Here is a 25,157-nt window from a genome sequence, read left to right as displayed (position 1 = left end):
CATTTTCTCCATTGCCATCATTTTACTTGTACTGAATCCCCTTGATTTATTAACAGTTTTCCTCGTGTCTCTGGTATGTTAGCCTCATCCATTTCTGTGACGACCGATGCAAAGTAAAAATTTAGCAAATCTGCCATTTCCTGATTTTCAATTACAATATCACCTCCATCTGTCTTTCAGCAGCCCACATTACTCTCAGCCTCCCTTCTTTCTCTTAATATACTCGTAAAAACCTTGAGAGTTGTCCTCATTTCCCCTCATAAGTTTGTCTCCTTTTCCTTTTTTGCTCCTCTTACGATTTTTTTAGTTTCAGCACCACAATAAACAACACTCCGCTGTAAAGTTCGGCTCAATAGTTCTCCAATGTCAGAGCGAGAATTGTCTGAAGCCCTGATTTATTTAATGTCACAAATACAATCACACATAATCATCCATGTATCAACGCACTGAAGGATACACAAAGATAAACTCAGCGAGCAATGCAGTCAGTGTCGGGATGCACAGGTGAACGGACAAGCGAAATGGACAGAGACAAAACGGCCTGAACCCCCAACATTGAAGTGTCGCTGATAGATATTAGTGAGGAGGTGGGGGCACCATGTCATCAATTGGTGCTATGGCTTAGTTGGTTAAAGCATCTGTCTAGTAAACAGGAGATCCTGGGTTCAACTCCCAGCAGTGCCTTGTGCAGCTCGTTATTTTACCTAATTTATGGAATAAAGCGACAAAATAACAATGTGGTGTTCGGATTTGTTCAGGTTTCAGGAGGAAACGGATAACAGAATGACTGTTCAAAAACGCCCTTTCATTCCACAGACAGACCTCTCAGAGAATGTGTCTGTAACACGTTAATTTCAGGACACGTTCTTGTTTCTAGGCTCGTTGGGATTGGGGTATAATTCACGATTTGAGGTTCAAAGCCGGAAGACATCCTAATTTGGACCAAGACTTGTGATCTTGACCTGCGGGACAAACGTTTGCAAAGAGGAAAAAGAAGTCCTCAAATCGCTCGACCTGAATCTGCAGACCCAGATGAAATATATCGCAGGATGTTAACAGAAGCAAGGAATGAAATAGCGGAGGCTCTGACCATCATTTTCCAATCCACCCTGGCAAAAGGTGTCGTGCAGGAGGATTTGATGATTGCTAACGTTGTACCATTGTTGAAAAAGGGAGACAGGGATAGATCGAGTAAATACAGGCCAGTCGGCCTGAACTCGAGCTGAAGTATGAATCGTCATTTAGAAAGGCACGGATTAATCAAGGACAGTCAGCGTGGATTTGTTGAGGGATGGTCGTTTGAATTGAATTATTTGAGGAGGTATCAAGGAGGATCGATGAGGGTAGCGCGATTGATGTAGTCAACATGGATTTTAACGAGGCTTTTGACAAAGTCCGACAGGGCAGATTTGTCAAAAATGTAAAAGCCCATTGGATCCAAAGGACATTGGCAAGTTGAATCCAAAATTGGCTGAGTAGCAGGAAGCAAGCGGTTGTGCAGCAGAGCTACCCGTGGTGCCAGGAAGTTGGCTGCTGCTGCCTTCCCCTGATAAGTCATACCCCACAACAGCATCCAAAGTGGCATATCTGTTTGAGAGGGGGATGGCCACAGGGGACCCCTGCACTACCTGCCTGCACCTCTTACTCTTCCTGGTGGTCACTCATTCACTTCCTGCCTGTATACCCTTTACCTGCGGTGTGACCAACTCGCTAAACGTGCTATCCACGAGTTTCTCTGCATCGCGGATGCTCCACAGTGAGTCCACCCGCAGCTCCAGCTCCGAGATACGATCGGTCAGTAGCTGCAGGTGGACACACTTCCCGCACACATGGTCGGCAGGGACACTGGTAGTGTCCATGACTTCCCACATCTTGCAGGAGGAGCATATCACGGGTGCGAGGTCTGCTGCCATGACTTGCCTTAGCTGAGTTACCCCTTTTAAATTACGTTGAAATTAGAAAATGTTAACTATACTTGGGACCTAGGTTCACGAAAAAAAAACACTATCTGCTATAAAACCTGCAGATCTTCCCTTTCTTATTACTTCACTTACAGTAAAATGGTGGAAATACTCACCTGAACCTACTCACCAATCAGCTGCCTCCCCTGTGCCGCGTCACTTTCTGACTGGTGACGTCACCCCGAACTGCCGCTGGTCTCAGAGTCTCGCTCTCAGAGTAAGCTCTGGTCTCACTCTCTCCGCACTGTTTATATCTCCGCTCTGGTCTCACTCTCTCCGCGCTGTTTATATCCCCGCTCTGGTCTCGCTCTCTCCGCGCTGTTTATATCCCCGCTCTGGTCTCGCTCTCTCCGCACTGTTTATATCCCCGCTCTGGTCTCGCTCTCTCCGCGCTGTTTATATCCCCGCTCTGGTCTCGCTCTCTCCGCGCTGTTTATATCCCCGCTCTGGTCTCGCTCTCTCCGCGCTGTTTATATCCCCGCTCTGGTCTCACTCTCTCCGCGCTGTTTGTATCCCCGCTCTGGTCTCGCTCTCTCCGTGCTGTTTATATCCCCGCTCTGGTCTCGCTCTCTCCGCGCTGTTTATATCCCCGCTCTGGTCTCGCTCTCTCCGCGCTGTTTATATCCCCGCTCTGGTCTCGCTCTCTCCGCGCTGTTTATATCCCCGCTCTGGTCTCGCTCTCTCCGCGCTGTTTATATCCCCGCTCTGGTCTCACTCTCTCCGCGCTGTTTATATCCCCGCTCTGGTCTCACTCTCTCCGCGCTGTTTATATCTCCGCTCTGGTCTCACTCTCTCCGCACTGTTTATATCTCCGCTCTGGTCTCACTCTCTCCGCACTGTTTATATCCCCGCTCTGGTCTCGCTCTCTCCGCGCTGTTTATATCCCCGCTCTGGTCTCGCTCTCTCCGCGCTGTTTATATCTCCGCTCTGGTCTCACTCTCTCCGCGCTGTTTATATCCCCGCTCTGGTCTCACTCTCTCCGCGCTGTTTATATCCCCGCTCTGGTCTCACTCTCTCCGCGCTGTTTATATCCCCGCTCTGGTCTCACTCTCTCCGCGCTGTTTATATCTCCGCTCTGGTCTCGCTCTCTCCGCACTGTTTATATCCCCGCTCTGGTCTCACTCTCTCCGCGCTGTTTATATCCCCGCTCTGGTCTCACTCTCTCCGCGCTGTTTATATCCCCGCTCTGGTCTCGCTCTCTCCCGCCGCTCACCGACTGGACTCTCGCTCTCTCCGCACTGTTTTTATCCCCGCTCTGGTCTCGATCTCTCCCGCCGCTCACCGACTGGACTCTCGCTCTCTCCGCACTGTTTTTATCCCCGCTCTGGTCTCGATCTCTCCCGCCGCTCACCGACTGAACTCTCGCTCTCTCCGCACTGTTTTTATCCCGGCTCTGGTCTCGCTCTTTGCCGCCGCTCACCGACTGGACTCTCGCTCTCTCCGCGCTGTTTTTATCCCCGCTCTGGTCTCGCTCTTTGCCGCCCCTCACCGACTGGACTCTCGCTCTCTCCGCGCTGTTTATATCCCCGCTCTGGTCTCGCTCTCTCCCGCCGCTCACCGACTGAACTCTCGCTCTCTCCGCGCTGTTTTTATCCCCGCTCTGGTCTCGCTCTCTCCCGCCGCTCACCGACTGAACTCTCGCTCTCTCCGCGCTGTTTATATCCCCGCTCTGGTCTCGCTCTCTCCCGCCGCTCACCGACTGAACTCCCGCTCTCTCCGCGCTGTTTTTATCCCCGCTCTGGTCTCGCTCTCTCCCGCCGCTCACCGACTGAACTCCCGCTCTCTCCGCACTGTTTTTATCCCCGATCTGGTCTCGCTCTCTCCCGCCATTCACCATCTACAAGGCGCAAGTCAGGAGTGTGATGGAATACTCTCCACTTGCCTGGATGAGTGCAGCTCCAACAACACTCAAGAAGCTCGACACCATCCAGGACAAAGCAGCCCGCTTGAATGGCACTCCATTCACTACCTTAAACATTCACTCCCTCCACGACCAGCGCACCGTGGCTGCAGTGTGTACCATCTATAAGATGCAATGTAGCAGTGCTATTCGATAAGGCTTCTTCGACAGCACCACCCAAACCCGCGACCTCTACCACGTCGAAGGACAAGAGCAGCAGGCACATGGGAACAACACAACCTGAACATTCCCCTCCAAGTCACACATCATCCTCACTTGGAAATATATCGCCGTTCCTTCATCATCACTTGGTCGCAATCCTGGAACTCCCTATCAAACAGCACTGTTGGAGAACCTTCAGCACACGGACTTCAGCGGTTCAGGAAGGTGGCTCACCACCACCTTCTCAAGGGCAATTAAGGATGGGCAATAAATGCTGGCATTGTCAGCGACACCTCCATCCCATGAAATCATAGATTTCGGAGAAAGGTTGCAGCAAGGAAGGAGACCCTTCGTCTCAATGCAACAGCAATCCAGCTGGTCCCACTTTCCCATCCGATCGCCGTCGCCCGGAAATTATTTTCCTTTGAAGTAATTATCCAGTTCCCTTTTGAAGCCCGAGGTTGAACCTGCCTCCACCACCCCCTCGGGCAGTGCATTCCAGGTTTGAACCATTCGCTGTTTGAAAAAGTTTTTCCTCATGTCACCTTTGGCTCTTTTGCCAATCACCTGAAATCGATATCCGCTGGTTCTTGACACTTCAGCCAATGGGAAAAGTTTCTCCCCATCTATTCTGTCTGGACCCATCATGATCTTGAATACCTCTATAAATTCTCCTCGCAACCGTCTCTGTTCCAAGGAGAACAATCCCAGCTTCTCCAGTCTATCCACGTAACTAAAGTAGGTCATCCCTTTAATAATTTTAGTAAATCTCTTCTGCACCCTCTCTAAGGCCTTCACATCTTTACTAAAGTGCGGTGCCCAGAACTGGACACAATACTCCGGTTGTGGCCGAACCAGTGTTTTATTAAGTTTCATAATGTCTTCCATACTTTTGTACTCGATGCCTCCATTTATAAAGCCCAGGATCCCAGATGCTTTTTAATGGCTTTCTCAACCTGCTCTGCCACCTTCAACCAGCTGTGCACATAAACCCCCATATCTATCTGTTCCTGTACCTCTTTTAGAGTTATGCCCTCTAGTTTATATTGCCTCTACTCGTTCTTCCGACACGAAATGGATCAGTACGCATTTTTCTGCGTTAAATTTAATCTGCCACTTGTCCGCTATGCCACCAGCCTGTCTATAACCTCTTGCAGATTATTACTCTCCTCCACACTGTTTACTACCCTTCCAAATTTTGTGTCATCTGCAAATTTTGAAGTTGTGCCCTGCACACGCAAGTCCAAATCATTGATATATATCAAGAAAAGCAATGGTCCCAGCATTGACCCCTGGGGAACACCACTGTACAACTCCCTCCATTCCACAAAACATCCGCTCTCCACTACTGTCTGTTTCCTGTCCCTGAGCTAATTCTGTATCCATGTTTCTACTGCCCCCTTTAATCCATGGGCCACAAGCTTACTGATAAGTCTGAAGTGCGGCACTTTATCAAACGCCTTTTGAAAGTCCATATACACTGCATCAACTGCATTGCTTTCATCTACCCTCTATGTTAACTCATCAAAATATTCCATCAGGTCAGTTGAACACGATTGGCCTTTAACAAAGACGTGCTGGCTTTTCCTAATCAATCCACACTCGTCCAAGTGACTGTTAATTCTGTCCCAGATTATCGTTTCGAAACGTTTCCCCACCACTGACATTACCTGACTGGCCTCTTGTTGCTGGGTTCACCCTTGCACTCTTTTTTGAAGAAGGGTGTAACATTTGCAATTCTCCAGTCCTCTGCACCACCCCCGTATCTTTGGATGTTTGGAAGATTATGGCCAGTACCTCCACAATTTCCCCTCTTACTTCCCTCAGCAACCGAGGATGCATCCCATCCGGATCGGGTGACTGATCGACTTCAAGTGCAGCTGGCCTTTCAAGTACCCGTTCTTTATCAATGTTTAACCCATTCAGTATCTCAACTATATCTTCCTATGCTGAGACTCTGGCAGCATCTTTACCCTTGGTAAAGACATATGCAAAGTATTCTCTTTGCCCCACTTATTTCCCCTTTCAGTTCCCCTCTGAACTTTCTATATTCTGCCTGGTGAATGAATCAAAAAACAAGTTAGGATTCCCGTCAGCCTGAAACAGAAAGTTATTCGTTCATTAATGGCGCTTTGAACAACTATTCGTCTTTTTTCATAATTTAATGAGCATTGCGAAATTAATACAGTGAACTATTTTGGAGAAGTTAATTCCCTGATCGGGAAAAGGACCCGTCTCCCACACTGAGAGCATTTGCAGACGGCAGCGATCTTCTGAGGGTTTCCGACAGCAACGTGTGCGGCAGAGTTTCTGTAGTGTAGTGGTTATCACGTTCGCCTAACACGCGCAAAGTCCTCGCTTCGAAACCGGGCAGAAACATTTTTGGGCCACCCCCTCTGCCTCCATGAGTCGATCTCCTTTCTGGTCCCGAATTCGAGTCGGGTTCTCACGAACCTTTTAATGTTGACATGCCTGTGGAAGACTTTTGGATTGCCTTTTATGTTGGCCGCCAGTCTATTCTCATACCCACTCGATGCCCCTCTTATTTCCCCTTTCAGTTCCCCTCTCAACTTTCTATATTCTGCCTGGAATTAAAAACAAGTTAAGATTTCCGTCAGCCTGAAACAGAAAGTTATTAGTGGAACAATGGCGCTTTGAACAACTATTCGTCTTTTTTCAGAGTTTAATCAGTATTGCGAAATTAATACAGCAAACTATTTTGGAGAAGTTAATTCCCTGAACGGGAAAGGGACCCATCTCCCACACTGAGAGCATTTGCAGACGGCAGCTATCTTCTGAGAGTTTCCTACAACAATCCGTGTTACAGAGTTTTGTAGTGTAGTGGTTATCACGTTTGCTTAACATGCGTAAAGCCGTCAGTTCAAAAAAGGGTTAACACGTTTTTGGGCTGCCTCCATGAGTCGATCTCCTTTATGGTCCCGAATCAGAGTCGGGTTCTCACGACCCGTTTAATGTTTACATGTCTGTGGAAGACTTTTGGATTCCCTTTTATGTTGGCCGCCAGTCTATTCTCAAAACCTCTCTTTGCCCCTCATATTTCCCCTTCAAGTTCCCCTCTCAACTTTCAATATTCTGCCTGGTGAATGAATAAATAAAAAGTTAGGATTTCGGTCAGCCTGAAACAGAAAGTTATCAGTTGATTAATGGCGATTTGAACAACTATTCGTCTTTTTTCAGAGTTCAATGAGTATTGCGAAATTAATACAGTAAACTATTTTGTGGAAGTTAATCCCCTGAACGGGAAAGGGACCCATCTCCCACACTGAGAGCATTTGCAGACGGCAGCTATCTTCTGAGAGTTTCCTACAACAATCCGTGTTACAGAGTTTTGTAGTGTAGTGGTTATCACGTTTGCTTAACATGCGTAAAGCCGTCAGTTCAAAACCGGGTTAAAACGTTTTTGGGCTGCCTCCATGAGTCGATCTCCTTTATGGTCCCCAATCAGAGTCGGGTTCTCACGACCCGTTTAATGTTTACATGTCTGTGGAAGACTTTTGGATTCCCTTTTATGTTGGCCGCCAGTCTATTCTCAAAACCTCTCTTTGCCCCTCATATTTCCCCTTCAAGTTTCCCTCTCAACTTTCAATATTCTGCCTGGTGAATGAATAAATAAAAAGTTAGGATTTCGGTCAGCCTGAAACAGAAAGTTATCAGTTGATTAATTGCGATTTGAACAACTATTCGTCTTTTTTTAGAGTTTAATGAGTATTGCGAAAATAATACAGTAAACTATTTTGTGGAAGTTAATCCCCTGAACGGGAAAGGGACCCGTCTCCCACACTGAGAGCATTTGCAGACGGCAGCGATCTTCTGAGAGTTTCCTGGTACACCGTGTGCTGCAGAGTTTCTGTCGTGTAGTGGTTATCACGTTCGCTTAATAGGCGACAGGTCCCCAATTCAGATCCGAGCAGAAACATTTTTGGGCCATCCCCTGAGCCTCCATGAGTCGATCTCTTTTATGGTCCCGAATCACAGTCTGGTTCTTCCGACCCGTTTAATGTTTACATGCGTGTGGAAGACTTTGGGATTGCCTTTTATGTTGGCCGCCAGTCTATTCTCATGCCCTCACTTTGCACCTCTTATTTCCCCTTTCAATTCATAGAAGTTTAGAATCATAGAAGTTTACAACATGGAAACAGGCCCTTCGGCCCAACATGTCAATGTCGCCCTGTTTATACAACTAAGCTAGTCCCAGTTGCCTGCACTTGGCCCATATCCCTCTGTACCCATCTTACCCATGGAACTGTCCAAATGCTTTTTAAAAGACAAAATTGTACCCGCATCTCCTCCTGCCTCTGGCAGCTAGTTCCATACACTCACCACACTTTGAGAGAAAAAAATTGCCCCTCTGGACCATTTGTATCTCTCCCCTCTCACCATAAATCTATGCCCCCTCGTGAAAGACTCCCCTAAATTCCACTCTGAACTTTCTATATTATGGCTGGTGAATGAATGAATAAAAAGAAAGGTGGCATTTCCGTCAGCCTACAACAGAAAGTTATTAGTTGATTAATGGCGATTTGAACAACTATTCGTCTTTTTTCAGAGTTTAATGAGTATTGCGAAATTAATACAGTAAACAATTTTGTTAAAGTTATTTCCCGAAACGGGAAAGGGACCGGTCTCCCATACTGAGAGCATTTGCAGACGGCAGCGATCTTCTGAGGATTTCCTCGAAGCACATGTGCGGTAGAGTTTCTGTAGTGTAGTGGTTATCACGTTTGCTTCCCACGCGAGAGGTCCTCGGTTCAAAACCGGGCAGGAGCATTTTTGGGCTGGCTGCATGAGTCGATCTCCTTTTTGGTCCCGAATCCAAGTCGGGTTCTTACGACCCGTTTAATCTTTACATGCTGTGGAAGTCTTTGGGATTGCCTTTTATGTTGGCCGCCAGTCTATTCTCATACCCTCGCTTTGCCCCTCTGATTTCCCCTTTCAATTCTCCTCTGAACTTTCTATATTCTGCCTGGTGAATTAATGATTGAACAAAAAGTTAGGATTTCCGTCCGCCTGCAACAGAAAGTTATTAGTTGATTAATGGCGATTTGAACAACTATTCGTCTTTTTTCAGAGTTTAATGAGTATTGCGAAATTAATACAGTAAACTATTTTGTAGAAGTTAATCCCCTGACCGGGAAAGGGACCCGTCTCCCACACTGAGAGCATTTACAGACGGCAGCTATCTTCTGAGGGTTTCCGATAGCAACGTGGGCTTCAGAGTTTCTGTCGTGTCGTGTTTATCACGTGCATCTGACACGCGAAAGTTCTCTGGGTCGAAAACGGGCAGAAACATTTTTGGGCTGCCTCCATGAGTCGATCTCGTTTATGGTCCCGAATCAGAGTCGGGTTCTTACTACCCGTTTAATGTTTACATGCCTGTGGAAGAGATTTGGATTCCCTTTTATGTTGGCCGCCAGTCGATTCTCATCCTCTCTCTTTGGCCCTCTCATTTCCGCTTTCAGTTCTCCTCTGTCCTTTCAATATTCTGCCTGGTGAATGAATAAACAAAAGTTAGGATTTCCGTCAGCCTGAAACAGAAAGTTATTAGTTGATTAATGGCGATTTGAACAACTATTCGTCTTTTTTTACAGAGTTTAATGAGTATTGCGAAATTAATACAGCAAACTTTTTGGTCGAAGTTAATTCCCTGAACGGGAAAGGAACCGGTCTCCCACACTGAGAGCATTTGCAGACGGCAGCGATCTTCTGAGGGTTTCCTATAATGAACTGTACAGCAGAGTTTCTGTAGTGTAGTGGTTATCACGTTCGCCTCACACGCGAAAGGTCCCCGGTTCGAAACCGGGCAGAACCATTTTTGGGCCAACCCCTCCGCCTCCATGAGTCGATCTCCTTTCTGGTCCCGAATCAGAGTCGGGTTCTTCCGACCCGGTTAATGTTTGCATGCCTGTGGAAGACTTTTGGTTTCCCTTTTATGTTGGCCGTTCGTCTAATCTCATACTCTCTATTTGCCCCTCTTATTTCCCCTTTCAGTTCCACTCTAAACTTTCTATATTCTGCCTGGTGAATGAATTAAAAAAAAGTTAGGATTTCCGTCAGCCTGAAACAGAAAGTTATTCGTTGATTAATGGCGATTTGAACAACTATTCGTCTTTTTCAGAGTTTAATGCGTTTTGCGAAATTAATACAGTAAACGATTTTGTCGAAGTTAATTCCCGAAACGGGAAAGGGACCCATCTCCCAAACTGAGAGCATTTGCAGGCGGCAGCTATCTTCTGAGGGTTTCTTGTAACAACGTGTGCAGCAGAGTTTCTGCAGTGTCGTGGTTATCACATTCGCTTCAAGTTATAACGTTCGCGAAAGGTCCCTCGTTTAAAACCGGGCAGAAACAGTTTTAGGCTGCCTCCATGAGTCGGTTTCTTTTCTGGTCCAAATTAGAGTCGGGTTCTCACGACCCGTTTAATGTTTACATGCCTGTGGAAGACTTTGGGATTGCCTTTTATGTTGGCCGCCAGTCTATTCTCATACCCTCTCTTTGGCCCTCTGATTTCCCCTTTCAATTCATAGAAGTTTAGAATCATAGAAGTTTCCGACATGGAAAGAAGTCCTTCGGCCCAACATGTCCATGTCGCCCAGTTTATACTACTGAGCTAGTCCCAGTTGCCTGCACTTGGCCCATATCCCACTGTACCCATCTTACCCATGTAACTGTCCAAATGCTTTTTAAAAGAAAAAATTGTACCCGCCTCTACTGCTGCCTCTGGCAGTTAGTTCCATACACTCACCACACTTTGAGTGAAAAAATTGCCCCTCTGGACCATTTGTATCTCTCCCCTCTCACCTTAAATCTATGCCCCCTCGTTATAGACACCCCTAAATTCCCCTCTGAACTTTCTATATTATGCCTGGTGAATGAATGAATAAAAAAAAAGTTAGCATTTCCGTCAGCCGACAACAGAAAGTTATTAGTTGGTTAATGGCGATTTGAACAACTATTCGTCTTTTTCAGAGTTTAATGAGTATTGCGAAATTAATACAGCAAAAGGATTTTGCAGAAGTTAATTCCCTGAACGGGAAAGGGACCCGTCTCCCACACTGAGAGCATTTGCAGACGGCAGCGATCTTCTGAGGCTTTCCTCAAAGCACAGCTGCAGCAGAGTTTCTATAGTTTAGTGGTTATCACGTTTGCCTCACACGCGAAAAGTCCCCGGTTCGAAACCGCGCAGGAGCATTTTTGGGCTGGCTCCATGAGTCGATCTCCTTTTTGGCCCCGAATCAGAGTCGGGTTCTTCCTCCCCGTTTAATGTTCACATGCCTGTGGAAGACTTTGGGATTGCCTTTTATGTTGGCCGCCAGTCTATTCTCATACCCTCGCTTTGCCCCTCTGATTTCCCCTTTCAATTCCCCTCTGAACTTTCCATATTCTGCCTGGTGAATGAATGATTGAAAAAAAAGTTAGGATTTCCGTCCGCCTGCAACAGAAAGTTATTCGTTGATTAATGGTGATTTGAACAACTATTCGTATTTTTTCAGAGTTTAATGCGTATTGCGAAATTAATGCAGTAAACTATTTTGTAGAAGTTAATCCCCTGAACGGGAAAGGGACCCGTCTCCCACACTGAGAGCATTTGCAGACGGCAGCGATCTTCTGAGGGTTTCCTGTAACAGTGAGAGCAGTAGAGTTTCTGTAGTGTAGTGGTTATCACATTTGTTTAACACGCAAAAGGTCCGCGCTTCGAAATGAGGCAATTACGTTTTGGAAACGTGACCCTCTAAAAATCAATAAGTCTGAAAAAAAGCAAGAATTCAGTCTGTGGTTGAATGTGAATAAAATAACACACTTCACAGAACCGATATATTTTCCATTCTCTGTTTCGTTCAACACAAACTCAAACACTACACATATACAGACAGTGTTTCACACTCACTCACGTTTCCAGCACTGACGGTGCAGAAAGTCCCTCTCAAAGCTGCGCATTGCGAATAATTTCAGCTGATTTGTGAGAGATCATTAAAGGCTCCTGAAGTGCAGCTTCGGTTAATAACCACAGTTCTTGACAGCATTGCGGTCGCGGCAACAAACATCAGTTTTTCGATGTTTGATGTTCCCCAGCTCCCGGATTGATTGAGGCCACGACAGAAACAACATTAAGCCCCTCTTTCGGCCCCGCTCTCTCCGATCACAAGTTGCTGGCGGGAAGCTGCAATTCCCGCTACAGACAGCGCATTACTGCCCATCCCTGGGAAAGAAGACACCACCGAAGCTTTGACAACACATCGCAGGCATCGTCTGTCCCGGAGCTGTTGCTCCGCAACAAAGGCAGAACTTACCAGCTGTTTCAAAATTTATAGCTTGAACACTGGACCCTGATATCACTACCCGCTTTAAAAGTTTAATGCTTTAACGACTGAGCTACCCAGGCTCGCTCGTCGTTAAGTTCCCATCTTAAATATTCATAAGAGGACTCTGAATCATCCCTCTAAGACGTCGAACGGGGGTGAGGGTCCCTGTTATAAAATTCTCAGTCACGTGTTGAGAGGTATCCTTGATTTTATTGAACATGATCTAAGAAACATGGACAGTGAACTCGTGAGTTTAAAATCATTCTTGTTTGTGCCAAATGACTTGTCATTCGTTGGCACGAATTAAAATAACACTTTACCCAGTGGCCCAAAAGCAGAACTTGTCCCACACGGGAGTTGGAAAAGGCCTCTTGACCTTTCAGCGTATTAACATCTGTAAGCTGAATAATTTCATCCGTTACACAGTGACACCAGGCAGCAGATTTCCCTTCCAAATTTTCCCCACACGAAATTTGCAACCGATGAATATCCGCTTAACGAAAAGAATAATCGTATGTTTGGTTCCTTCGATTTAAAGATCTCATCCCGGCCCCTTTGCCATATCAGCTGACGCTGAGATCTCCCTCTCCATCGAAAACAACGAAACTCGCATCTGCTCAAGCAAGACGGTAGGCCAGAGGAACCCAAGTGCCCACATGGGAACACTAAGAAGTAGATGCATCATGGAACATACCAGTTGCACTTTGAACTCCAGTCAAAATGCCCGGAGTGAAAGGTTTGATTGTTGAAGGTGAAACTTGAACTCACAACCTGAGCACTTCCAGAACCCATACTGCTTACATGAATACCGAAGTATCAGTGCTTTTATCAAACAGCTTGATTTTCAGCCTCTCAATGATCGCTTCGGGATCTTTGTCAAAGAGAAGCCGCCAATCAAGAGGCGCTTCGTCAAATATCCGCAATGATCTTTAAAAGCCGTGGAATCTAAACAAAACCCCAAAAGATAAGAACTTTTATTTGTATTATTATTAACTGAAGGACATTTTTTCATGGTACCTCAAGGAGGATTGAGGCAAAGTGGGACCTGAAACTCAGAAACTCTCTCTGGGCTGTCCGTGACTGAAGAGATGGACGTTATTTCATCTGAAAACTGAGGCACGGAAATTTCTCGTGGAGAAGTGTGACAGAAGATTGCGGTTGGTTAGTGGCAGTTGCGGGGGAGATCTGGAGGAGAGGGAGAAAAGTCAAAGTCACCGCTGTGACTGCTCAAGTGCTCTGCTTATCTGTAATATTTTAAAAAGTAGTGTACAGTACAGGGCAGTGTCCTAGGCCCAATGGTCTTCAGCTGCTTCATCAATGACCTTCCCTCCATCCTTAGGCCATAAATGGGGATGTTCGCTGATGATTACACAGTGTTCAGTGCCATTCACAACCCCTCAGATAAAGAATCAGTCCGTGCCCGCATGCAGCAAGACCTGGACAACATCCAGGCTTGGGCTGATAAGTGGCAAGTAACATTCGCGCCAGACAAATGCCAGGCAATGGCTGTCTCCAACAAGAGAGAATCTAACCATGTCCCCTTGACATTCACCGGCATTACCATCGCCGAATCCCCAACCATCAACATCCTTGGGGTCACAATTGACCAGAAACTTAACTGGACCAGCCACATAAATACTGTGGCTCGAAGAGCAGGTCAGACGCTGGATATTCTGCAGCGAGTGACTCACCTCCTGACTCCCCTAAGCCTTTCCACCATGGAAAAGGCGCTAGTGAGAAGTGTGATGGAATACTCTTCACTTGCCTGGATGAGTGCTCGACACCATCCAGAACAAAGCAGCCCGCTTGATTGGCACCCCATCCACCACCCTAAACATTCACTCCCTCCACCACCGGCGCACAGTGGCTGCAGTGTGTACCATCCACAGGATGCACTGCAGCAACTCGCCAAGGTTTCTTCGACAGCACCTCCCAAACCCACGAACTCTACCAGCTCGCAGGACAAGGGCAGCAGGCACATGGGAACAATACCACCGGCACATTCCCCTCCAAGTCACACACCATCCCGACTTGGAAATATAGGAACATAGGACAAAGGAACAGGAGTAGGCCATTCAGCCCCTCGTGTCTGCTCCGCCATTTGATAAGATCATGGCTGATCTGTGATCGAGCTCCATATACCTGCCTTTGGCCCATATCCCTTAATACCTTTGGTTGCTAAAAAGCTATCGATCGCTCATTTAAATTTAGCAATTGAGCTCGTATCAATTGCCGTTTGCGGAAGAGAGTTCCAAACTTCTACCGCCCTTTGTGTGTAGAAATGTTTTCTAATCTCGCTCATGAAAGGTCTGGCTCTAATTTTTAGACTGCGCCCCCTACTCCTGGAATCCCAAACCAGCGGAAATAATTTCTCTCTCTCCACCCTATCCGTTCCCCTTAATATCTTATAAACTTCAATCAGATCACCCCTTAACCTTCGAAACTCAAGAGAATGCAACCCCAATTTGTGTAATCTCTCCTCGTAACTTAACCCTTGAAGTCCGGGTATCATTCTAGTAAACCTACGCTGCACTCCCTCCAAAGCCAATATGTCCTTCCGAAGGTGCGGTGCCCAGAACTGCTCACTGTACTCCAGGTGCGGTCTAACCAGGGTTTTGTATAGCTGCAGCATAGCTTCTGCCCCTTTGTACTCTAGTCCTCTCGATATAAAGGCTAGCATTCCATTAGCCTGATTGACTATTTTCTGCGCCTGTTCATGACACTTCAAAGAACTATGTAACTGAACCCCTAAGTCCCTTTGGACATCCACTGTTTTTAACATTTTCCCATTTTGAAAGTACCCTGTTCTATCCTTTTTTGATCCAAAGTGGATGACCTCACATTTGTCTGCATTGAATTCCATTTGCCACAATTTTGCCCATTCACCTAATCTATCAATCTCCCTTTGTAATTTATGTTTTCATCGACATTATATCGCCGTTCCTTCATCGTCGCTGGGTCAAAATCCTGGAACTCACGACCGAACAGCACTGTGGGAGAACCTTCACCACAAGGACTGCAGCGGTTCAACAAGACGGCTCACCACCACCTTCTCAATGGCAATTTGCGATAGGCAATAAATGCCGGCCTCGCCAGCGACGGTCACATCCCATGAACGAATAAGAAAAAACCTCAACCAAACAAACAGATCTTTTGGATGGGTTCACTAATTGAGAATCGGATTTAACTGCTGTGTTTGGGCACACGGCCCCACACTGCTGAACTCCCAGCCCCTTCCATCAGCACTCGCTTTCTTTCACACACCGACTGGATTTCAACATGTTGCTGTTCCATCTGAAATTCATCAACGGCCTCTCTGACAAAATATCGAGTGAATCCTAATGCTTGGCATCCTGGCAATTCCCCACGCTGCATTCAGTGACAAAATCTGTTCTTCCACCGAAGTTTTCTGCTTACTGGGTATTTTCAACATTCTCGATTTGGGTGCATGGGCAGGTCACATTGTATGGTCCGACTTTCTTGTCCTCAGAGTCCAGGGCTTTGCATTCAAAAAAAGAAAATGAAAGCGCTTTTATTCTGACTCAGCTCAGACGAAAGATCATCGAACTGAAACATTAACTCTGTTTCTTTATCGAAAGATTCTGTCTGACCTGCTGACGATTTCCAGCATCGACTGTTATAATTTCAGATTGGCAACTTAGCCAGTATTTTCATTTTGAATAAAAGGACTTTCGGAGTGTTACTCTTGTGATGCGGTGGCCGAGAGGTTAAGGCAACGGATTATTAATCTATTGTGTTTCGCACGCGTAGGTTCGAATCCATACTCGTCGTTATTGTGTTCAAGTCTTGTTTTTCTCATTCACTCCATCCAGAAGGTGTGGATGTGAGTCCCGTGCTTCCCGAAACGGCAGACCGAGCTTTTTGGGTTGTTTGCTGCAATCAGCAACAGTCCCTTCCACGAAGGTGCAGAGATTGGGAGATCGCGACGTATCAAACGGACAGCGGTGTCCTGGTAAAAAGAGTTGTGATCAGCGGAAGAGAAACTAATCGACCACAATTGTGATTTATATCCCGGATCATTCCGTGTCTGTGTCTGTTAAAAAGGGATGTGCCGTAAGTCCCAGATTATTCCGTGTTTGTGTCTGTTTAAAGGGGATGTGCCGTAAGTCCCAGATTATTCCGTGTTTGTGTCTGTTTAAAAGGGATGTGCCGTAAGTCCCAGATCATTCCGTGTCTGTGTCACCCGATTTTCTTGATACCTTTTTCCTTCTGAACTGAAATGACGATCCTCTCTCGAGAAGAAGATTCACCGCCTGCTTCGGGCAACTGGTAGGAAAATTAACAAAACTGATGAGACCAAGTTCATTCTGCTGGGCTTCCATTCCAATCTCCGCAGTCTATCCCCCATTCAGTCCCACCCCCGCCTGTACATTATAATCTGCGATATTGGTAAGGGAATGGAGATGACGAATATCACGTTAATAATTTTCTTGGTTCATCAACACTGAATAGCATCAATTGTAATGATTCAGGAGGTAATCATAGAATCACAGAAGCTTACAGCACAGAAGGAGGCCATTCCGCCGTGGTACCTGTGCTGGATCTTTCGAAGAACTGTCCAATTAGACCCACACCCCAGATTTTTCCCTGCAAATTAGTTCTCTTCATGCACATGACCAATTGCCTTTTGAATGATCCTGTGGAATCTGCTTCCACCACCCTTTCAGGAAGTGAGTTCCTGATCTTAACAAACCCTCCGTGTGAAAAAATTCTCCTCAATTCCGCTCTAGTTCTTTTCCCAATTATTTTAAATCTATGATCTCTGTTTACCGACCCACTTGCCGGAGGAAACAGTTTCTCCCTACTTGTACTGTCAAAACCCCTCATTATTTTGAATATCTCTATTAGGTCTCCGGTTAACCATCTCTGCTGTAAAGAGAATAATCCCAGCTTCTCCAATCTCTCCAAATAACTGAAGTCCCTCATCACTGGTATCATCCAGGTCAACCTGCTCTGAATCCCCTTCAATGCCTTTTCATCCTAAAGTGTGCTGCCCAGAACCGTACAATATACTCCAGCTGAGGCCTAAACACAAATTTGTAAGGATTAGTATGACTTCCTTTTTTTTGTATTCAATGCCCCTATTTGCAATGCAAAGTATCCTTTTTGATTTGTAAACCGCCTTATCAACTTGTCCTGATTTCAAAACATGCACGCCCAGGTCCCTTTACTCTTGCATCCCACCCCACCCCCCACCCCCACCCCCATAAATTGTTCCATTTAGATTATACTGCCTCTCCATGTTCGTCTTCCAAAAGTGCATCACTTCACACTGATCTGCATTAAATATGTCACGTGACTGCCCATTTCACCATTCTGTCCATGTCCTCCTGAAGTCTGCTACTATCTTCCTCACTATTTACTACTTTGTCAAGTTTTGTAACATCCGCAAACTTCGAAATTGTACTCCCTATTCCCACATCCAAGTCATTTATACGTAACTAGAAAAGCAATAGTCCTAATACCGACCCCTGAGGGATCCCACTGCATGTTTCCCTCCAGTCAGAAAAACATCCGTTCACCACGACTCTCTGTCTCCTATCCCTCAGCCAATTACGTGCCCGCATTACCACTGGTCCTTTAACCCCACGTGCTTCTAGTTTTCGAATAAATCTGTCATGTGTTAATTTCTAAAATGTGACCTGAAAATAACTGTAACCCCGTTATCTTATTCTTAAGCAATGAGAATACAGATATTAAGACCGAGTGATAGATCAGGCTCATTCCCATTACCCGCAGGTGACGGGACCTGAGGAGGGGGAATCCCATCTGGGTTTATATTTTCCGAAAACAGAGACGGAAAATCGCAAAGATCATCCCGTCGAAATACAACATTTGACTGAAGATCCGACAGCCATATCCCATCCAGACCTGGCCGTTCAAGGAAGCCTGATAAGTCCATTAGGGGAAAACACAGAGAGAAGAAATGCAGACAGAGATAGAGAGAAGCACGCAAAGAAAATAATAGTATAAATCTCCACATTCGGTGATCAAACTGAATTTAAGGTGCAACTTAAATTAAATCCCATATCGTGAAATCTTATAGGTAAACATTTGGCTGGATTATCTCTTTATCTCTGAGAGAAGTACTGCCTGGTAATTACAGCTCTTATTTATTTGAGCATTTTGCACCATGATTGTCAGTTGGTTTCGAAAGCACAGTGGATTTCAAAGTCTATGCCTTATCTTATTCGCTCGTTAACCCACAGGTACCGCGCGGCTGTAAAAGCAGGCTGCACAGGAGCTTTGCAGACTGCATATTCAAGACATATATCACACGCTACACGTGCAACCTGCAGCTGTGTGTGCATTAGCGGTTCAGTGGTGGAACCCTCGTCTGCCTGTGGGAAACCAGGGGTTTGGTTCCAGGCCAATGCAGCATTCTTTACCTTTTCATTCTGCGCACATGAGATCGACTGAATTGGGATAAATTCACGTGCCGGCTTCAATCTGTAAAACTTCTTAATTTCGTCCACGTGTGTTACGTCGACAAACCCTCTGCATTCTGTCCTCTGGTGCTCAAATATGCTCTGCTGGAGATAAGTCAAGCCTGCCTTCTGCACCGCTGAAAAGATGTGGGAAACCAATTGGTGATTTTTGATTAAAAATGGGGACACAACGGGGCTCATCCGGTTTGAACCAATGAAACTCCCTGAGCAAAAATCAGACCCAAAGGCAACGGAGATGTTCAGCCAGGGTAAAATTCCGCTCCCATATACCCGATCCGCCATCCTTTCAGAATGCTGTGTCCATCCAATCTCTCTTTAGAACATAAGAACATAAGAAATTGGAGCAGGAGTAGGCCAATCGGCCCCTCGAGCCTGCTCCGCCATTCAATAAGATCATGGCTGATCTGATCCCAACCACAAATCTAAAGAACACAAGAAGTCGGAGCAGGACCCGGCCACATAGCCCCTGGGCCCTCTCCGCCACCCACAGGGCATTGACCGATCCGAACTCAGCTTCATGTCCAATTTCCTGCCCGCTCCCCATAACCCCTAATTCCCTTTACTTCTAGGAAACTGTCTATTTCTGTTTTAAATTTATGTAATGATGTAGCTTCCACAGCTTCCTGGGGCAGCAAACTCCACAGACCTACCACCCTCTGAGTGAAGAAGTTTCTCCTCATCTCAGTTTTGAAAGAGCAGCCCCTTATTCTAAGATTATGCCCCCTAGTTCTAGTTTCACCCATCTTTGGGAACATCCTTACTGCATCCACCCGATCAAGACCCTTCACAATCTTATATGTTTCAATAAGATCGCCTCTCATTCTTCTGAACTCCAATGAGTAGAGACCCAATCTACTCAACCTCTCCTCATATGTCCGCCCCCTCATCCCCGGGATTAACCGAGTGAACCTTCTTTGTACTGCCTCGAGAGCAAGTATGTCTTTTCTTAAGTATGGAGACCAAAACTGTATGCAGTATTCCAGGTGCGGTCTCACCAATACCTTATATAACTGCAGCAATACCTCCTTGTTTTTATATTCTATCCCCCTAGCAATAAAAGCCAACATTCCGTTGGCTTTCTTGATCACCTGCTGCACCTGCATACCAACTTTTTGATTTTCTTGCACTAGGACCCCCAGATCCCTTTGTACTGCAGTACTTTCCAGTCTCTCGCCATTAAGAAAATAACTTGCTCTCTGATTTTTCCTGCCAAAGTGCATAACCTCACATTTTCCAATATTATATTGCATCTGCCAAATCTCCGCCCACTCACCCAGCCTGTCTATATCCCCTTGCAGGTTTTTTATGTCCTCCTCACTCGCTACTTTCCCTCCCATCTTTGTATCATCTGCAAATTTTGATATGTTGCACTCGGTCCCCTCCTCCAAATCGTTAATATAGATTGTAAAGAGTTGGGGACCCAGCACCGACCCCTGTGGAACACCACTGGTTACTGGTTGCCAGTCCGAAAATTAACCATTTATCCCAACTCTCTGCTTCCTGTTCGATAACCAATCCTCCACCCATGCCAGAATATTACCCCCAATCCCGTGATTTTTTATCTTAAGTAATAATCTTTTATGTGGCACCTTGTCGAATGCCTTCTGGAAGTCTAAATACACTATGTCCACTGGTTCCCCTTTATCCACCCTATACGTTCTATCCTCGAAGAACTCAAGCAAATTTGTCAGACATGACTTCCCCTTCATAAAGCCATGCTGACTTTGTCCTATTAAATTATGCTTATCTAAATGTTCCGTTACTGTCTCCTTAATAATAGACTCCAAAATTTTACCCACCACAGATGTTAAGCTAACTGGCCTATAATTTCCAGCCTTCTGCCGACTACCCTTTTTAAATAACGGTGTTACATTAGCAGTTTTCCAATCTGCCGGGACCTCTCCTGAGTCCAGGGAATTTTGGAAAACTATCACCAAAGCATCCACAATCCCTACTGCCACTTCTCTCAAGACCCTAGGATGGAAGCCATCAGGTCCAGGGGATTTATCCGCCTTGAGTCCCATTATTTTACTGAGTACCATCTCCTGAGTGATTTTAATCGTATTTAGCTCCTCCCCCCCGAGAGTCCCCTGTTTGTCCAGTGTTGGGATATTCTTAGTGTCCTCTACTGTAAAGACTGAAACAAAATATTTGTTCAGCATTTTTGCCATCTCCATGTTTCCCACCATTAATTTCCCAGTCTCATCCTCTAAGGGACCTATGTTTGCCTTAGCCACCCTTTTTCTTTTTATATAACTAAAGAAACTCTTGCTATCTGTTTTTATATTTTTTGCTAATTTCTTTTCATAATCTAACTTCCCTTTCTTAATCAATCCTTTAGTTACTTTTTGCTGTCTTTTGAAGAATTCCCAATCTTCTATCCTCCCACTAAGTTTGGCTACCTTATATGTCCTTGTTTTTAGTCGGATACTATCCTTGATTTCTTTACTTAGCCACGGATGGCTGTCATTTCTTTTACACCCTTTTTTCCTCAGTGGAATATGTTTATTTTGAAAGTTGTAAAATAACTCCCTAAATGAACACCACTGCTCATGTACCGTCTTACCCTTTAATCTATTTTCCCAGTCCACTTTAATCAATTCCGCTCTCATACCATCATAGTCTCCTTTATTCAAGCTCAGTACGCTTGTTTGAGAATCAACCTTCTCACCCTCTAATTGGATATGGAATTCAACCATGTTGTGGTCGCTCGTTCCAAGGGGATGCTTAACTAGGACATTATTAATTAATCCTGACTCATTACACAGGACCAGGTCCAAGGTTGCCTGCCCCCTTGTAGGATCAGTTACATACTGCTCAAGAAATCCATCCCTGATGCACTCAATGAACTCGTCCTCAAGGCTGCTCTGCCCAATTTGATTTGTCCAGTTAATATGATAATTAAAATCCCCCATAATTATGGCTGTTCCCTTATTACATGCCCCGACTATCTCCTGATTAATACTTCTTCCAGCAGAGTTGCAACTATTAGGAGGCCTATATACTACGCCCACTAGTGTTTTTTTTTCCCTTATTATTCCTTATCTCCACCCAAACTGTTTCATTATCTTGATGCTTTGTCCCAATATCATTTCTCTGTATTACAGTGATTCCTTCCTTTATTAACATAGCCACCCCACCTCCCCTTCCTTCATGCCTGTCCTTCCTGATTGTTAAATACCCTGGCATATTTAATTCCCAATCGTTGTCACCCTGCAGCCATGTTTCTGTAATGGCCACAAGATCATACCCATACGTAGTTATTTGTGCCGTTAACTCGTCCATTTTATTACGAATGCTACGTGCATTCAGATAAAGAACTTTCAAATCTGTTTTGTGACGCTTAGTTCCTGCTTTTTCCTTTTTTAACACTTTACCTATTACTCCATACCTTCTGTCCCTTCCTGTTACGCTTTCCTCTCTCTCCCTGCTCAGGTTCCCAACCCCCTGCCACTTTAGTTTAAACCCTCCCCAACAGCACTAGCAAACACTCCTCCTAGGACAGCGGTCCCGGCCCTGCCCAAGTGCAGACCATCCGGTTTGTACTGGTCCCACCTCCCCCAGAACCGTTTCCAGTGTCCCAGGAATTTGAATCCCTCCCCCTTGCACCATTCCTCTAGCCACGTATTCATTTGAAATATCCTCCTATTTCTACTCTGACTAGCACGTGGCACTGGCAGCAATCCTGAGATTACTACCTTTGAGGTCCTATTTTTTAAATTTACCTCCTAACTCCCTATATTCTGCTTTTAGGACCTCATCCCCTTTTTTACCTATATCGTTGGTGCCTATGTGCACCACGACAGCTGGCTGTTCGCCCTCCCCCTCCAAAATGTTCTGTAGCCGCTCCGAGACATCCTTGATCCTTGCACCAGGGAGGCAACACACCATCCTGGAGTCTCGGTTGCGACCGCAGAAACGCCTGTCTATTCCCCTTACAATTGAGTCCCCTATCACTATAGCTCTGCCACTCTTTTTCCTCCCAGCCTGTGCAGCAGAGCTACCCGTGGTGCCAGGAAGTTGGCTGCTGCTGCCTTCCCCTGATAAGTCATCCCCCCCAACAGCATCCAAAGTGGCATATCTGTTTGAGAGGGGGATGGCCACAGGGGACCCCTGCACTACCTGCCTGCATCTCTTACTCTTCCTGGTGGTCACCCATTCACTTCCTGCCTGTATACCCTTTACCTGCGGTGTGACCAACTCGCTAAACGTGCTATCCACGAGTTTCTCTGCATCGCGAATGCTCCACAGTGAGTCCACCCGCAGCTCCAGCTCCGAGATACGATCGGTCAGTAGCTGCAGGTGGGCACACTTCCCGCACACATGGTCGGCAGGGACACTGGTAGTGTCCATGACTTCCCACATCTTGCAGGAGGAGCATATCACGGGTGCGAGGTCTGCTGCCATGACTTGCCTTAGCTTAGTTACCCCTTTTAAATTACGTTGAAATTAGAAAATGTTAACTATACTAGGGACCTAGGTTCACTAAAAAAAAAACACTATCTGCTATAAAACCTGCAGATCTTCCCTTTCTTATTACTTTACTTACAGTAAAATGGTAGAAATACTCACCTGAACCTACTCACCAATCAGCTGCCTCCCCTGTGCCGCGTCACTTTCTGACTGGTGACGTCACCCCGAACTCTGCCGCTGGTCTCAGAGTCTCGCTCTCAGAGTCAGCTCTGGTCTCGCTCTCTCCGCACTGTTTATATCCCCGCTCTGGTCTCACTCTCTCCGCGCTGTTTATATCCCCGCTCTGGTCTCGCTCTCTCCGCGCTGTTTGTATCCCCGCTCTGGTCTCGCTCTCTCCGCGCTGTTTATATCCCCGCTCCGGTCTCGCTCTCTCCCGCCGCTCACCGACTGGACTCTCGCTCTCTCCGCGCTGTTTATATCCCTGCTCTGGTCTCGCTCTCTCCCGCCGCTCACCGACTGGACTCTCGCTCTCTCCGCGCTGTTTATATCCCCGCTCTGGTCTCGCTCTCTCCCGCCGCTCACCGACTGGACTCTCGCTCTCTCCGCGCTGTTTATATCTCCGCTCTGGTCTCGCTCTCTCCCGCCGCTCACCGACTGGACTCTCGCTCTCTCCGCGCTGTTTATATCCCCGCTCTGGTCTCGCTCGCTCCCGCCGCTCACCGACTGGACTCTCGCTCTCTCCGCGCTGTTTATATCCCCGCTCTGGTCTCGCTCTCTCCCGCCGCTCACCGACTGGACTCTCGCTCTCTCCGCGCTGTTTATATCTCCGCTCTGGTCTCGCTCTTTACCGCCGCTCACCGACTGGACTCTCGCTCTCTCCGCGCTGTTTTTATCCCCGCTCTGGTCTCGCTCTCTCCCGCCGCTCACCGCTCTCAGGTCCACTACCGCTCTGCAGGAAAAGCAAGGCAAAGCAGCACCTCCTTCCCCCACTTTACCAAACTCCCACACGTACCGAACTCTCAGCACACTGTGTTGTCCTCACACCGTGCTGTCCGCACTGACAGGCCCCTGTATTTCTACAGTTGAGACTCAGATAGACAATGTGAACCGGATTACCCTCATCCACTAATCCGGTAACTTCTTCAAAAAACTCAAGCAAGTTTGTGAGACACACCTTCTTTCCCGGAAGCCGTGTTGAGTATCTCTCATGGCTCCTTCTTTTTCCCCGTGATCATAAACAGCATCTCTTAGGATCCCTTCAAGCATCTTCCCTCTGATCGAGGTCACACTGATGGGCCTGTCATTCCCTGGCTATGATTTGTCCCCGTTAATGAAAATGGGAACTACGTGAGCTACCTTCCAATCTCAGGGAACAATCCCTGACTCTATTGAGCAGTTGAAGATACAGGCAAGGGGCTCACAGAGCACCCGTCCCATCTCTTTAAACACCCGGGGGTGGATATCATCTGGACCTGGAGCACAAAGTATTTTGAGATTACATATTTTATCCAAGATCACATCCCTTTCCATTTTAATATTTATGATGCTATTGTCGACAGCACATCCCACAGCTGGAATCTGAGCATCATCCACAGGAGTGTAGGCTGATGAGAAATAGTCATTTAACAGCTCTGCCATGGTCCGGGAATCTGTCCTGAACTGTCTTTCAGTGGCCCGAAACCATCTTTAATGGTCTTCTGACTCCTGACGCAGCTGGAAAAGCTTTTACTATTATTAAAATTGTGCACCATCTTCTTTTCCAAAGATCTCTGAGCTTCTCTAATGGCTGCTTTTGTCTCCCTTGATTGTGGGTGATATTTGTCCCAATTCTCCTGTGAACTGAATTCATCCTGGCCTGACCTGAGTTAAATGAAAGACAGTTCGGGGAGTCAGGAATCATTCACCACAAGACCTCCACTGACAGGTAAAACC

General features: G+C 46.4%; 4 non-coding genes across 4 annotated transcripts; all 4 read left to right on the top strand.

Annotated features, from left to right (window-relative positions):
- The first annotated feature begins 610 nt into the window (after nucleotides 1-610).
- On the top strand, nucleotides 611-684 carry trnat-agu (transfer RNA threonine (anticodon AGU)). Its single transcript has one exon. It is a non-coding gene; the product is annotated as a tRNA-Thr (tRNA).
- Nucleotides 685-6,329: 5,645 nt separating this feature from the next.
- Nucleotides 6,330-6,402, top strand: trnav-aac (transfer RNA valine (anticodon AAC)). Its single transcript has one exon. It is a non-coding gene; the product is annotated as a tRNA-Val (tRNA).
- Nucleotides 6,403-8,738: 2,336 nt separating this feature from the next.
- Nucleotides 8,739-8,811, top strand: trnag-ccc (transfer RNA glycine (anticodon CCC)). The gene has a single exon. It is a non-coding gene; the product is annotated as a tRNA-Gly (tRNA).
- A 969-nt stretch (nucleotides 8,812-9,780) lies between these two features.
- Nucleotides 9,781-9,853, top strand: trnav-cac (transfer RNA valine (anticodon CAC)). The gene has a single exon. It is a non-coding gene; the product is annotated as a tRNA-Val (tRNA).
- The last annotated feature ends 15,304 nt before the right edge of the window (nucleotides 9,854-25,157 follow it).

This window comes from Heptranchias perlo, chromosome 20, assembly GCF_035084215.1.
Source record: "Heptranchias perlo isolate sHepPer1 chromosome 20, sHepPer1.hap1, whole genome shotgun sequence".
Lineage (NCBI taxonomy): Eukaryota > Metazoa > Chordata > Chondrichthyes > Hexanchiformes > Hexanchidae > Heptranchias > Heptranchias perlo.
Note: the sequence above shows the minus strand (reverse complement) of the source record. Positions and strands in the feature narration are given on the sequence as shown.